The following is a 16,021-nucleotide window of genomic DNA, read 5'->3' as shown; positions in this document are numbered from 1 at the left end:
AGGAGAAGCTGAGAAAACTAAAACTTCTTGACTCTGTTCAGAACTACTCCATCACAACTAAAAACACAGATGTGTTATCAATGTTGTACTTTTCCAAAACACAGCATTGTAACAGCCACTTTGAAGAAAAACAACTTATAGTTAAGCCCAGTCATTAGTCTGAAGATATTAAACAGGCATGGCTGGTGAGTCTGTTGTGCTGTAGTGCCTAGAAGTAGTTAGTGTGAAATGGCAGTTATTTGTATTACCTCTGAGAATGCAGCCCCTTCTGCAGCTTTCAGATGATAGATTAGTTTTTAATTAGTTTTTTCTTACTGTTCTGTTTTTTCTTTTCACTTTATAATTTTCTCTTAATTTTTCTTTTCCAGCTGTGTGTGACGCATGAAAGGATAATAATAGGTATACAATATTTAGCAGCAGAAAAACAACATACATGTTTCCTTTGTAAAATTGTTTATTCAACAAAGTGTAAGGGTGCATATATTCTTAATATGTATTAGAGAAGCTTATGTTTCCCATTAATTATATTGTAATTGAATTTCTTTCAACATCAGGTGTAAACGTGAAGGGGCTTTTTGCTTTGTCATTAATGTCTGTCTTTGAGATAAAGCACTGTTTGCTCCTGTGTCAAACTTATTAGCACTAGGGTATGTTTACAGCCATTCCCTTAGGGTTCCCTTCAAAGACCACAAATGAAGTAGATTTTCACGTGTGTGAAGAACTGGTTCAGTTCTCTATGATATGTTTGATAAGCACCTTTGAGACATATTTTATAGTATGCTACATATAAACCAAACTGTCATTTTCAATTAGAATTTTTTTTTAAATCAGAAAAAAATTTCATCAGAGCATCACAGTAGAAGATCATTACATCTTCAATTTTAGAACTTCAGCAGGTTGATATATTGTGATTACTTTTGGTACGTACAGATGTACAAAATTTCTTTTAGGTTCCCAGATGTGTAGACTGTAGATCACATTTCCTTTTTTCATTCTTCATTTTCTTGTCACAATGATGAACTGAACGTGGCTTCACAAGCCAAAGCTCCCCTATGGTGCATAACATCAGAAATTCTTGTCTGGCAGTAATTGCTTTGAAAATTAGTATTCCTGGTTACATTAAATTCTCTGTATTTATGATTTTGATTAGCAGCTAGAACTTTTTACATATAATACTGTAAATTAAGAAAAAGTAGATATTCAGTACACAATTAGATGTGATTTTGTTTTAGATCAAGACTTCTGCAGCTGCCCTTAATCGTCTTTTAGAAAGTGTTGATAGACGTTACTAGTGCAATGGTATGTTGCAATTGTGGTTAGCTCTGAAACAAAATTTACATGGAATTTATGTTAATTAAAATGTAAATTAACTATCATCTGTAGTTTTCCTTTATAACATTTGAAGGAGTCTTAGAGAAATCAGCGCTGAATTTGCAGTTTTAAAAAAAAAGAACTGGTTACCACTTTTTTAAATCAGATTTCATTATGGAGCTAATGCAGAGTGAGTGAAGTGAGAAGGATTGGAAAATGTTAGTAAGAAGAGCTACCTTACAACACGGATTTTTTTCTCAGCTAAATAGTGACATCAATTAGCTGGATTTGAAATGCATTTTTAAAACATAATCCTCTTTAATGTAGAAAAACAACAGGAAGTGATCAGGCTATTCCCGGGCACACCTGAGAGTGCTCATAGATATCTATATCAGTGGAGGTGACCTACTACTGCTGTTGTTTCTGCTTAAATGCACCATCCACAGCCTCACTGTGCTCACATCCACTGTCTCTACAGACATAGTTAAGTGTCAATAAATGTCAATAGGTGCAACTTTTTTCTGTCTGGAGATATTCAGTTCCACACCTTTGCTTCATACACACTTCTATGCCACATGCTATTTTGTCAGACTGCCCCTTTGATGCCATCTGTTGCATGGCAACAACATTTCATTAAATACTGGAGAGAAGATTCAACCTCCACTGCCATACCACCAATGTACACCCCTGGTGTTGTGAGCTATCATAATAAGATATGAGGCACTACTTATGGAGAAGTGATCAGAAAATACATGGTATAGTTAATGTGCATACAGTATCAAAAACTATTTTATTTTCTAATGTTTGTAAAGGAAAGCATGGCTGCGTATTTCCTGCTGTTCACAGGACTGTATTCAGCCAGTATATCACAATCCATACAATTATTTGCTGTAACTGGAATTAGTACTTCCTCATGCCCTATTCCCTGATTTCAGCCTAGACACTGTCAATGGCACGCTGGTACTTGGTTGTTGCTGAAGGGCTGGGCTGTTCAGTGAGGCAGAGCTGCCTCTGTGATGGTGCAGAGCAAGGGATGGGGTGCGTTGTCAGCTATGTCAGGCTGCATGAAGCCTGTGGGCTACGGGTTGGACATCTCTGTAGAGGCATGGTACAATTGAATGTACTTTATTAATGGCTGTCTCTAGCATGGGTTTTCAGCCTTTTGTTTTTTTCTCACAGGAGTGCTTTAATATTGCCGACCTGATGCAGTGTTTGTAAGTGATATATTTCCTCAATAAAACTCAATGCCTTCTTTTTTTTTTGGAGATGTGACCAAAGTAATTTGCTTGGTATATACTGATTGACATCTTGTGTGAAAATTTTTGAAATCATGGTCTTGTTTCATTTGGCTCTTGTCATTTTCTTCTCTGCTCCTGCCATGTATTGTATTGTCCCTGAGGAGAGTTTGATTTGCGCTACTTCTGTTAGTGTTATATGTACCTGTGTGGGAGTGGTTGAGTTGTGGCCTGAACCACTGAGCATCTGGGGAAAGGACCGGTCAGCCCTGGGAGCACAGGTGAAGGCAATTCATCTGTGTGATCAGAAGTGGTGGAGCCTTCCTGCGCTTCTCTTGACCTCATTTAAGGTCTGACTTCCATTGTAGTAGGATCTCTTTCTGGAGATCCCTCTTCTGTGCTGTTTCCTCTGTGAACCTAGATCCTCAGAGATGGGTGAGCAATCTTTTCTTCCTTAGTAAAATCCTCCTATTGCACTGATCCTTTTGCTATTTTACTTCCTATTGCACTAGTACTTTTGTTGTTACCGCACCACTTTCTGAAATGCTTTCAGTGCTGAAGGGAACCTACTCTTAAGAAAGTGATTTTCAAATGGTGCTGAAATCATCTGCTGTTTTGCCAGTATTTATGAGCTTGTGAGTATGCTATGTTCTCTGGTGTTCTCTCCATATATGATGGAATCTGGGATTTGGAGGTATTCACGTTACCAATATTGCTTTTCTGTATGAATCCAGGGTTCTATAAATATGTGAAGAGCTTAGGTATTTTCTTTTACAGTCTAATTTCTGAGCTATTTCATAATAGTAATCCTATCTCTTTAATACTGCTGAGCTTTGTCATACTGTAGAGCTCTTTATTTGCCTTAGGCCTTCTTAATCTTGATAGCATGATCCCCTAGCGCACCTCAGTCTAAAGGTAATTGCACTCTATGTAATATCCCAGAAGAGGTGGTTTGCATTTAAACTTGTGGAAGGACACTATGCTTGACTCTCCCTCCTTTGTCTTCTCTGCTTTGACACATCCTGTGATAAGCTCCACTGATATTAGGATTTCTAAAGGATTTTGAAATATGTTCTTTGATTTTTTTGGAAGTATTTTACTATTTAGAAAAAGGTAAGCATGTATTTGACATCTTAAGCTTTGTACCAGAATTTTACACCAAGTTCTTCTCCTTCTGCTGATTGAAGGTGAAAGGCATCCAGTTCAACCCACATATAGGCTTTTATTATTTCTTGTTGCACATATAATCTCAGTATGAGATTTTGTGGCTGCATATCAGCGCTGGCCTTGAGCTTAGGCAGACAAATCTGCAACAAGAGGCCTGACAGCGAGGGCCCTTTTTATCTAATTTCTAGGTTATTGGTAAAGCTGTCAGGAGAAACTGGAAGATATTAATCTGCAAAGATAAAAATTAGAATAGTGAATTAATTATCAGAACTGTGTAAGTATCATTATAGTTGTAAAGTTTGTACGTTCAGAAACAGAAAACTTATTTGTAATAGAGGAATAAGGCGGTACAGTGACACTGCCTAAGAAAGGGACATACGTATATATGTATATATATATATATATATATATATATATACACAGTACTGAGGTACAGGGAAGATGAGTGTTGTGGAACCTCAGGTAAGCAACTGCTAACTTGAAGTTGGAAGCTGCTCTTCACCCAGTTGAGCAGAAGTTAGAAGAGATGAAGGTCAGCTGAGAATCTTCTGACAAAATATCTCTGCTTATGAAAGGGTGTGTACTTGTACTATAGGAATTTTAACCAACAGAGCGAAGTCAGTAAAATTTTGCTCACTTACTTTGTTCCTCTGTGTCATAACTCTTGTTTAGTACACAATAAAGCTTCAGTATGACCTCACAAACAAGTTTGTAGAAACTTGCAGTTTCCCTGAGAATTGTGTTAATGACCCCTTACTGGCTCATTTTGCACAACTGGCTGTCTGTCCCACAAGAGAGACAAAATCATTCTCTGGACTTGTAGATTCATTCAGAATACCTTCCAGCTGTATGGGAACTACTGAATCACGGCCTGAATCTCTGATTGATCACCTGAGGTGAGCAATGAGTCAGCCCTGAGAGCACAGGTGAAGGCAATTCACCTGTGCTGCAGGAATGGTGGAGCCTGACTCCTCCTCTCCTTGATCCATTTAAGAGTTGACTACCAGTGGGAAAGGATCACTTCTGGAGATCCTTCCTCTGGAGTTTTGCAGCGAGCCCAGGATGCAGGTAAGCATTCTATCTATTCTCTTTTTGTTATTATAATTTGCTTTCCAAACTCTTGTTTATTTTGTAATTATAACATCTTTATATTCATTGATTATACACAGCACAGTCAGTTCAACCCATATTTACAAGAAAGAATACTTGGTCTTATGGTTGTGCTATTAGTTATATGTAATTACTTTGACAAAGTGTTTCTGTGTCTGTGAAGAAAATTATAAACTTTATTGAAGGGTTCATTTCACTTATAATGGATAACTGAAGAGCCTGCAAGGGGATAGGACTCTCCTTACCACTGGTCATACAAAGAAGTTGCCATCTAAGGTAATGGGAAATGTCCTAAAAGACTTTCACATCACACATATAGCCGATAATAACATGTAATATATTGATTCTATACATTTTTATGGTAAGTATTGGAAATAAATATTATAAAATAATATTCTCTGTTTAGGCTTTAGAGAAATCTCTAGTGAATATATTTGAGGATGGTAAAAGAAAAGGACAGAGGGGGTTAAAATGTGATTACTCATCCAGAATTGATGAAATGTATTATTTCAAAACAGTATTGGGTTCAAACTGTATGTTTACCTAGTGATGTAGTTAGTATACAATGGTTCAGCTCTTTGAAAGGGGGATCTGTTTATTGGAAGTAATTGGGATTATTTCCTCTCTTTGACTCCTCAAAGCCTGTGTCAAACAGGAAGGGGAATGGCTGTTTAAAAGGGTGGATAGTGATAGGACAAAGGGGAATGGCTTTAAACTGAGACAGGGGAGGTTTAGGTTAGATATTAGGAAGAAGCTCCACTCAGAGGGTGGTAACACACAGGAACAGGTTGCCTAAGGAAGTTGTGGTTGCCCCATCCCTAGAGGCCTTCAAGGCCAGGCTAGATGTGGCTCTAGGCAGTCTGGTCCAGTGGTTGGTGACCCTGCCCATGGCAGGGGGTTAAAGCTAGATGATCTTTAACATCCTTTTCAACCCAGGCCATTCTATGATGCTTTTGCTGTGACATTCTGCCAGTCATACTTTGAATATACACTCATGATGTTTCATACTTTTTCCTCTTTACACTTAAGGAGAGGGAAATCACACTGTCAGACTTACCAGCTGTTCTTGAAAATTCTATGTGAAATTCAGCAGAGTGAAAATGAGTGCATTTTAAAGATCTAAGGAAATAAAGGAAGTTTGCTTAACTCCAAATGTAACTTACTGTTTGTTCCATCTGTGTCTCCAGCTCCATTTCCATTCTCTTTGATTTCAAACTCTTGGTCTTTTTTGTGATTTTTCAGGCATTGGACCCTTTTCTCAAAGTAATTGAGTATGTTGGCCTGCTGTTAACAGAATAATAAGTCTTGTTACATACCTAGAGACTCAGAATTATTGCTATGGATCTGAATGATATCAACTTTTCCTCTCTTTTAGGATTAGAGATCCCTATATATTCATCCAAATAATTTCTATCAAAAAACATATGGATTGAAACCAATTAATTTTGAGTACGAATACAAGTAAGGTTAAATCATTTTTATGATACTGACTCTGAACTGGTCATCCTTCAGGCACCTGAAGTATACTATAGTCAGTCTGAGAACACCCTCACCCATCGCATGTTTCAGTATTACAATATGCAATGTTTATCTGTATCAGTTTCCATTAGCCTTTTCAACAACTCGGTATTCTAAAGTCAATACTTCAGCTAGAATGACTAATTTAAGTGTTACTGATTGTTTCTGGACTAGTAATTCTGTGCCCTAAATTATGTAGGTCCAAAACGCATGCAATTTGGACAGAAGCAATGCTTTTCCTCATGCTGTAGTGCTTAGTTTGCTTTTACCTTACTTTTGAGAGGTTTTACTGCTCACCTCGTGTTGCACTGCTACCTTTGTGGGTTTTATGTAAAAATGCATATGTGGCAGATTTAGAATAAGGGTAAGATGAGGGAGTTTTGGGATATAAAAATAACAAACCGGGCAGAAGACTAGTCTCAATGAGATGAAGATCTTAGCATAGTACTTGGCTGGAAGGTAAGAAGGGAAAAACAACTGATAATGATGTGGAAATGAGGACAAATGAATACTCCTTACATTGTTTTTAGGGCCCTTTGGTTCTGATAGTTCCAGCTTCAAAAGAGAATGAATGAGAGATGTTAGTAATTGTTGGCAAAATTAATTTAATTAAGCTGGAACCAGATACTCAAATTTGTAAATAGAAGTGCCAAACTTAAGGGGGGGGGGGAGGGGGAGGGTTAAGCTAATATAGTCAAGAAGGTATAAAGAAAAAGAAACTGAGCGTTTTTATGTTGCTGTGTACTGCAAAACATTATTTTCATCTATGAAATCAGGTGTCATTTAATGCACATGGCAAAAAATGTCGAACACTTTGCTACATTAAGTAGGTACGTTAGAACTGTGAAATTCTGCCAGCTGTCACTTAGATTTCTTTTACGTACCTCTTATAGGAACTGGGCAGAGCCAGCTTTCTTGTGAGCGACCTTTGGACAATATGGCCTATCAGTCTCAAATTCATCAGGGCCCACTGGAAGAGAAATTTTTTCCTATTTCTATTTTGGAGTTTTCAGGATAACGTGTCATAGAGATAAATGAAAACTGTTACCAACCTCATTGCTGGACGGGTGACTTAATGTCTGACGGATTTCTAAAACATGCAGTACTCCAGAATCATCAGAAACAGCTAGAAATTGCTGCTTTGCTGAAAGGTATTTAACAAAAATGTATAAAATAAAAATCTAAATTCCAACAGCAATACATTCTGCTTAAACATGAAATGTCTCTATTCTGATATGGGATCTATCTTAATATGGGTAACAGAGCTACAGAGGGTTTTGTTGGGGTCTTTGGGTTATTCTTGACTGCAGCAAAAACTTTATTGATCTCCTACTTTCTTAACAAGTTAAATTCTGAAGATTTATACCTTTTCAAGTTCTTTTCTAATCTAAAAAGAAATTTTCAGTTACTTTATGCCTTACTAATAAATTTAATATACTAAGAATATGATGCATGAGCTTCCCTATACAGTATAATGCTAAACTAGTGGAAGTACCTATTTTTTATATATGATAATATGCAGCAAGATCAGTGAGCTTTGCAGAAATGGGCCATTTTACAAGTATAAAGTAAAGCACAGCTAAGTATCATCACCATCAACTTACATGAGGCAACCCGAGTGCTGATGCAAGTGATTGCTGATTTAGAGATGTTCTGGCTATGAGATAGCTTGCGAGTTTCCTTCAGTAAGTCCCAAATATCTATATTTCCTTTATCTGTGGCAATGTAGAAAACTCCTGGCCTTGTTAAGGACCAATGTCCTGCAGTGTATCTTTGCGCTGTGCAGTTTGGCTGGAGGATTGGTCCATTCTTAATATAGTTAGATATTTGAAAACCAGGAGAAGATGCAATGATCGAACAGTAATATCCATTCACTACTTCAAACTTTCGATTTGTGAACATTCGCTATTTAAATTATAATAAAATAAATAAAATAATACAGGTGGCAGACTCAGTACCACCTTCTGCATGTAGAAGTGTGGGGGGTTGAAAACAACTCTGACATCTCCCAGTCTATGAAGGTAATCTTTCTGCTGTTAAAATCTATGCCCTTGAAATGTGCAGCTAACCTGGGTCCCTATAAAACAGGAACTGTAACAAAAACAAAACAAAAAACCCTCTGTTTTTATGTCTTCAGTTATTGAAAGAATTGCATCCTAAGTAAGAATTCTTCAGATCTGCTTAGCACACATGTTGATTTTGTTTCTTAGTTTGCCCTGCAGCAGAAATAATTTGATGAGAAGCTGGCTTTTACAAAGATGGTACTAAGGAATGTTGGACATTCTTTCTGCAAGTTGCAAATTTACAAAGCCATTTCTAGAACAGCTTTTCTGATGTGAAGCAAAAAAGAAAAGCTTTTTCTATTTCTACGCTATTTCTAAGCTTTCAAGCCTTATGATTAACAAACAGTTTTGAAAATAGTCTATGAAGCTGCTATTCTAGTTATCTCATTTATCTTTATTGATTATTTTACTGATGTTTTAAAGCAACTTACTGTAACACCTTCTTTCCAAATGGCAAAATTCCAGCCTCCAACACCGAGAATGATGTCTTTAAAAAATGGAGATCTCTGTACAGTGTTCACAGCTTCTTTGTGGATGGTGTATTTGTTACCCGAAGGAATAAAAAAATACAGCTGCCTGTAACTAGTGCTTTCAGTGGGTATTTCACAATGGGAAATGAATGAAGGGAAATACGGGGTAGTATTCAAAGATACCGGCTTCTCTTGCTTGCAAGGTGTTGGAATTACTGCAAATCTAGTTACCATGAAGCATGACTTCCATGCCAACAGGTACACAGTGATGAATGTATTACACTGGAGAGTTTGCTGTTTTGCCATAGCAGCTAAACTGCATGCTACCTTGAGCATGTACTGCTGAATCCAGATGTCATCAGTGAGATACACTTAATAGAGTAGTAAGAATCTTAAAAACACAGAGTATAGTTGCAAATATTTTAAAATTAGCAGGATATTATGGTTTAAACAGGTATTCAGAAACTTAAACTTACTAGCTATTTTTTCTTCGTTACTATTGGTCTTCATTTCCCAGTCAGAATAAATAATTTCTCCATCCTGTGATGCCAGAAAAATCATGTAAATGTTAACGTAAGGGTTTGATAGTGTACAGCAAAATGGCTTATTTTATTTTAAAACTTCATTATAACCACTATTAAATTTATTCTGGGTAAATTAAAACAGAAGTTTGCAACCAAAAAAGTGTGAATTTTGAATAACTATCTTTTTTTTAATTGCCAAAACAGCTTCTCTTATCCTGATATACATAGGCAGCCTTTCTTGTAGAACTGGGTACCCAAGTATTTGGGGAAAAGGTAGCAGAATCAAGAAAAGCAGCTAGAAGACAAATATTCATTTTTGTATATATTCAAAAGTGGGAAAAGTGTTTTTGGTGTGTAGGATATGTAGAGGGCTATGAGTAGGTGGGATTTCTTAGTATAAAAAAGTTGTGAAGGAAATTGTAATTTTCACCTGATGTTTGTGGACACACTTTAAAAAAAAATGACTCTCAATAAGGTAGTATTGTTTGGTTTCTGATGTCAGGTAGATAAGTTCAAGGTATTTCGGAATAGTCTTCTAACTATTCTTGAAGTAAGGGTTTAAAGTTTATTAATATGGGCTTCTATTTTTATTTTAAGCACACTGCGAAATGCATTAAAATTGGAGAAAAATTCAAGCTGTCCAGAATGATCCTTTTAGTTAACGCCCAAAGAAAACATGTAAGTGCAATCACTTGTGGAAAATCTATGATTTAATTGTTTGGTCTTTCAGAGATCTTTTGATTATCACTTCCATAGTAACCTATTATTTTAACTTACTTCAGTTCCAGCAAAGAAGTTATTGGAGATATTCTCCAGCACATTCATAGTTTTCTTTGAAGAAATGCTCATCTGTGCATATGGGCTTTCTTTGACGTGCACTTGTGATTTGTGTAGAGATTGCTCCTTATCTGGGAAACAGTACATCTTTATATTATACACCAAAAGTTACCAAATCAAACAACTCCTTTGTCTGAAGGAGATTTTCAAGAACAGAGATAAAGAGAGCCTGCAGGACTATGACTTTATTGGCAATCTTGCCCTGTTGTTGGGGCTGTGGCTGATAGGAATACCAGTTCCCTCAGTCGGAACAGGAGCAGCTCAGTTGTTGGGAAGGTGCTGGTTGGTGTGAGTAACCTCTCTGGCAGATGGTTGGTCTCAGGCGGTGTGTCAGCATGCCAGCTTTGGAGAGGGATTGGTAGTATGTCCCTATCACAAAGTAACTATGGATATTGAACAGCTCGTTTTGTATAGTCATAGTTGGTATTTGTATATTGCATTTTTAGAATCAGTATATTTAAGAAACGTTTCTCTCCAGTTGTGTTCAGCTATGGACATTTTGTTGCTTATCTTACAGTATGTATATACTGAAATACATACTTATTAAAAACATCTTTCCTAATAGAGTGTAATAAAAATATTACCTGTGATTTTGTAATGATAATGCTGTTCCTGTAGACTAATTTTGGTGGAACTGCATTTCACATTGTTTTCTTCTTTGCTGTCGCACAGGCTTATCTGTTCAGGAAAAAAAAATGCATCTGATCATCTAACTTATTTTTTCTGGGTGGCCTATGAAAGAAAGAAAAATCACATGCTAAAATAACTTAGAGTGTTCTTTAAACATAAATAACTCTAGGACTTTGCTGTTTCCTAGCAGACTGTCTTTGAATCTTTCAGCTTAGTTTTTGTAACTTTGGGCGGTGTGGAATACAAATTATGTTACATTTGGCTCATGTTGGAAAAGATTCTACCTAACTTTTTTTAGAATGAGTATATGTCATTACTAGTATGAGAGATCATTTTTCTCTTGATCGACAGCTAGTTATGAACTTTTGTGGAATGTCATCAGTGGACTAAATAACCCTAATAAGGACACAACTGTACAGCTTTTATTTAAAACAGCACTTGAATATATAATCTCTTCTGTATAAAGCAGTGCCGCATTAAGCCAGTATTTAACCTAAATATGGCTTCAATACCATCTCAAATAAGGATACTTTTTCTGATTTTGTACTTACATGCTTTTCTCATCAGTTCAGAGTGTCACTGGGTATATTTTTAAACTAATAGGTGAGACTGAAGCAAGGTCACTAAGATTCAAACCGGATGCAAGGCTTCATTTTCAGGTTTGCTGGGGAATAAGTAGCTGTTGGCTGCTGTGCAGATGACCCCTGTTAGGTGTAGTCGTATCCATGCTGAACAAGATAGCTATTTCTTATCTGAATTCTGATGCTGTTATCTTCAGTATTTTTAGTAAGACTGGGTGCAATTAGGTAACTTGGGGATTGCACTTTGCAAATACTCACAAACTGATGATAATATGCTGCACTTCTTGCTGGCCATACGTACACAACCCTGCTCCTGCACAGACTTCCTTACGTAATAAACTGAAGTGATTAAGATCAGTATAGCCCTGGCTAACTGAATCTTCCAATGCTACAAGACTCTTTTCTTCATGAAGACCCCTATACTTCTGAGAAGGTAAGCAGATGTTTATCTTGAATGTTCAATTTCTTGATAAACCGGAAAACTGTAAAGAACTGAAGACATGTATGTGAGATTTTTATTGCCTACTAAAATGGGCTTATCTACTAATATGGGCTGACTTCTGTGATAAGCCCTGGTATTTTCAATCTTCTGAGTTTCATTCTATTTTCTTTCTTTGAAATACTTACTATGTTACTTCAATTCCCAGCACTTAGATGTTTTTTTTTCTTTTTGTTTGTTTATTTTTTCGTCCGTGTGCTTTAAATTGGAGTTGGTGTCTATTCTGAAATGACTGTGTTGATCAGCAGCCTCAACATGTTCTGAGAAGCTGTCTCTAATATATGCCAATAAGGACTGATAAAATTATAAATCTTTTATGTCTGTCAGCTGGAAAACTAAATCTCTGCATTAGCCTATCTTATAATGTTTGTTGAATCTGACATTTACCCTTCAAACTCTTTCAGTGCTGCTCTGTGCCTGTTCTTCTATAAGCATCCATGACAATAAACTAACTGACGTGTCTGGTACACCCTGCATATACCAGGTATGATTTCTGTGGCATTCACTATTTTGTAGTGCTCACCATAGGCATGTACAGTCCACTAGTTCACTTTCATCACAATCATAGTCAATATTGCAATTTCACCATGAGTAACACCAGACCAAGTCAGCTCTCTGACTACTCTCTGTAGCTCATGAGGCCAAGACCTAGATTCTTCCTTTGCTTGTCAATTTCTCTGTGAGAATGGACAGGGAAAAAAAAATTGCTTATTCCGGGGTAATTGGAAAGATTTAATCCCAAGAAACAGCAAAAGTTGGTTATGAGAGATGGCAGAACAGGGCTGATAGTCCAAGTGGTGTTTTCTTCAGTGCTCAAGTGCCATAGGTCCATGTTAAAAGGAAAGTAATCATCACATTTGAAATTTATTAGTCTAAAGTACTAATATTCCGTATTATAGAATTGTATCTTACAGCATTCTATGTTGTAGATAGGACCTATGTTATAGATTCTTGGATCTGTATATAAATATATATTATAGATTCATTGAAATTCTTACGAGTATGAGCATTTTTAGAGTGCTGCATTCTAATAATAATAATAAAAAAGTATCATCTAAAAAGAGACTTTGTATTGTGTTCCAGTAGTAAATTGTATTCATGTAATTCGTGAAAATCTGTAGCTCTATCAGCACTTCGCAAGGGGCAAGAAACTCCAATAGAAGTAAAGAACATTAGTAAGCCTTATACAAAGGAGATACCGCACAGACAATGTAAAGCCTGCACAGACAGCGACTATATGGCAGTATTTATTCTTGCTTCCAGCAGCAGGTGAGATACTGCAGATCTAACCTGAGTTGCCACCAGGTGGAGTGATGTCATTTTCCTAATGACAAACATAAGTATTTCAAGGAACATAATGTTCAGCATTTTAAAAGTAACGCGCTCATTATCTGGTAAATCTCTTGCTGTCCATTTTCATTAATTATCCATTTTCATGAAGCCAATCAGAGCATAAATCTCAACTTCATGCATGCTTCTACAGGATTATATAGGAAAGCAGGTGATGTGTGATGTCTTTAAAAATTACCTGATTTTTGTATTCCTAGTTTTGCCCATTATATCTTAACTTTTAGCAATAAAAGCTGTGTTGTTAAAAACTAATTGAGAAAGTAACCCTTTGGGCTTATTCTGTAAACCATAAATCTTACATAGATGGCAATTTAAGTTATATTGAATAAAGAACCACACAAATCTGGTCATAAGAGCAGTCTAACTGGAGATGTGAAAAGATATTAAAAGATTACTTCCTGTTATAGATAAAATATAAACCAGATTAAAAAAAAAAGTGTAATTTCATATTTTAACTGATAACTATGGCTGCCCTTAAAACTGAACAAAACTGCATTTTTCTTACTCAGAACCCAAGGAAAGCACTTAGTACCTTGTGATTTGTAAGTGGCAGATGGTATTTTGTTCTGTTAAGCAAAAGACATTAGTCAGTCAATGGAGATCTGTGGTTAAAAGCAATGATGATCTACTAAAATCATCTCCTCAGTGGATTTGATTAAATAAAAAAGTAATGATAAAAATGTCAAGCTTTCTTCTGGTTGTGTAGCTATTATGAAATGCAAACATTTTCTTTTTTTAATCCAGTAATTCTGTTGTAGTGCTCTTTGTTTCTCCTGATCCCAGCTCCTCTCAGCCCAATAGAAAAAACAAAGCCCTATCTATTTCAGCTTTCCTGCTGCACAGCCTGATGTGAGTGGTACCGTCTGTAATCACCACTGTAACAGATGTGCCTAGTTTCTAATTTTCCTATTCATATCTTTTTTTTTTCCTTTTTGTTCCATGACATTATTAGTATGGAAGCTTCAAAATGATTAAAATATTCCAAAACAATTACTTTACAGCCCAGTCATCATAGCACTTACCTATGCCAACCATAGAAAGATCAACTTCATCTTTTTTTCTCTGAAATATAACAAGATGTTATGAGAATTTGTTTCCCTAATGAAGTAACTATGAACATACATTTCCTTCCTTGTTAAGGCAATGTTTAAAATTTTTATATACATTTAAAATTAAAGTGCAAAGAGGAAATACAAAATAAATTCCACACAGCTCAAACTCAACACAAGAAATGAGGGAAGCCCTTTAAAATAGGTCTGTATCTTAGGGAGCCGTTAGCATTTTTTTGAGACTTTGGAGATATAAAGCTTGCTTTTATTTTGAGCAGGTGCTCTGCACTGGAGAGAAGCCATAAGAAATTTGTGTACACTGCAAGATTCCATGCATTAAAAAACTTCCCTTGCAATTACCTGCTCACACCTCCTTGGGACAATTAGCATGTAAAGCCTACTGATGTTGTACAGCAGCAGAGCTGGTAGGTGTGTGGGTAGACCAGATTATTACATTCTTCATATCTGCAATACTTTACGCACCAGGCTGTTTCTGTTTTCCTTTTGAGGCTTGCTTGGCTTCTCCACCTCTCTGTTTCTTTGCTGAGGGTTTTGGACCTTTCAAGGTGGTCTTGCCAGATTTGAGATTTTTTGGCATGTTTTCAGATTCTGTAGAGAAAATTGATATCAATACATAGTAAACAAACAGTGGAATACACTGTGCAGAAGTGAAAATTTGGCCCTTTATTTATTTTATTATTCTCGTCTAATTTTCATCCACAGCTAACACTCCAGAATTTAAAACATAAATTATATGGTACATAACAGTTGTAAATTCACCTGTCCAGGGTCACTAAATACACAAGCTGATTATCAAAAGCAGTGAAAGGTTAAGTTAGAACATGCATTAACCTTAAAGAAGGCTGGAGAACCTGAGCTATGGTGTGTAAAGTGTAGGTGAAGATTTGATAGCTGTTCATATTTGTGCCAGTCTCCTTAAAGTGTAAATCATTACAAGGGTGCACAAAGCGTTTCTGTGCTTTTGCATTTCCATTTAATTTATCAGTGGCAGCTCTGTGGAGGACAGATTTGGAAAGAAACTACGCATAGTTACATGCAACAGTTGCACAGCTGGAGACTATACTGTAGCAGAAAGCTACTTCTCTTTCATTTACTTCCCTCCTTCCCACTATTCAGCATAAGGATAAGAACAGTAGAGTAATAAATGAAGTCTCATTTCCATCGCAAAAAGAAAAACAAAACCCAACCTGCCCACTACACAGACCAGCAGTAAATACAGTCCCAGCACCACCATGCGGAAGAGGTAGGCATAGCATCCAGTAAAACTGAACCACAAGGGTCCCAAACTGTAATGAAAAGTACTGAAATTTGTTTGATGTTACTATTGATATTACTAGAGATATTCAGCTGGGATAAGGACAATGGGACTCCCAGTGTTTGTGCTACAGTTACACTCAGCAATAGCAAAGAAACATGAAGCCTCTTTCCCTCTCTTGCATTTACTGCTTTTCTTAGGCCTATAAGTTGACTGGCAGAGGAACTGTTTTTTTTTTTTTTTTTTTTTACTGTGTACAAAACACCTACAGAATTTGGGTGCTACTACACAAATACTGACAGATTAACTTCTTGGAATGCTGCAACTTTTGCCTTGCAAGAATTGATAGTTTTGGAAGATTTAAAAAACAAACATAAATCAGCACAAGTAAATCACATGCT

The sequence above is a fragment of the Phasianus colchicus genome, chromosome 2 (assembly GCF_987193195.1).
Source record: "Phasianus colchicus chromosome 2, bPhaCol1.hap1.1, whole genome shotgun sequence".
Classification (NCBI taxonomy): domain Eukaryota; kingdom Metazoa; phylum Chordata; class Aves; order Galliformes; family Phasianidae; genus Phasianus; species Phasianus colchicus.
This window is presented reverse-complemented; position numbering follows the sequence as displayed.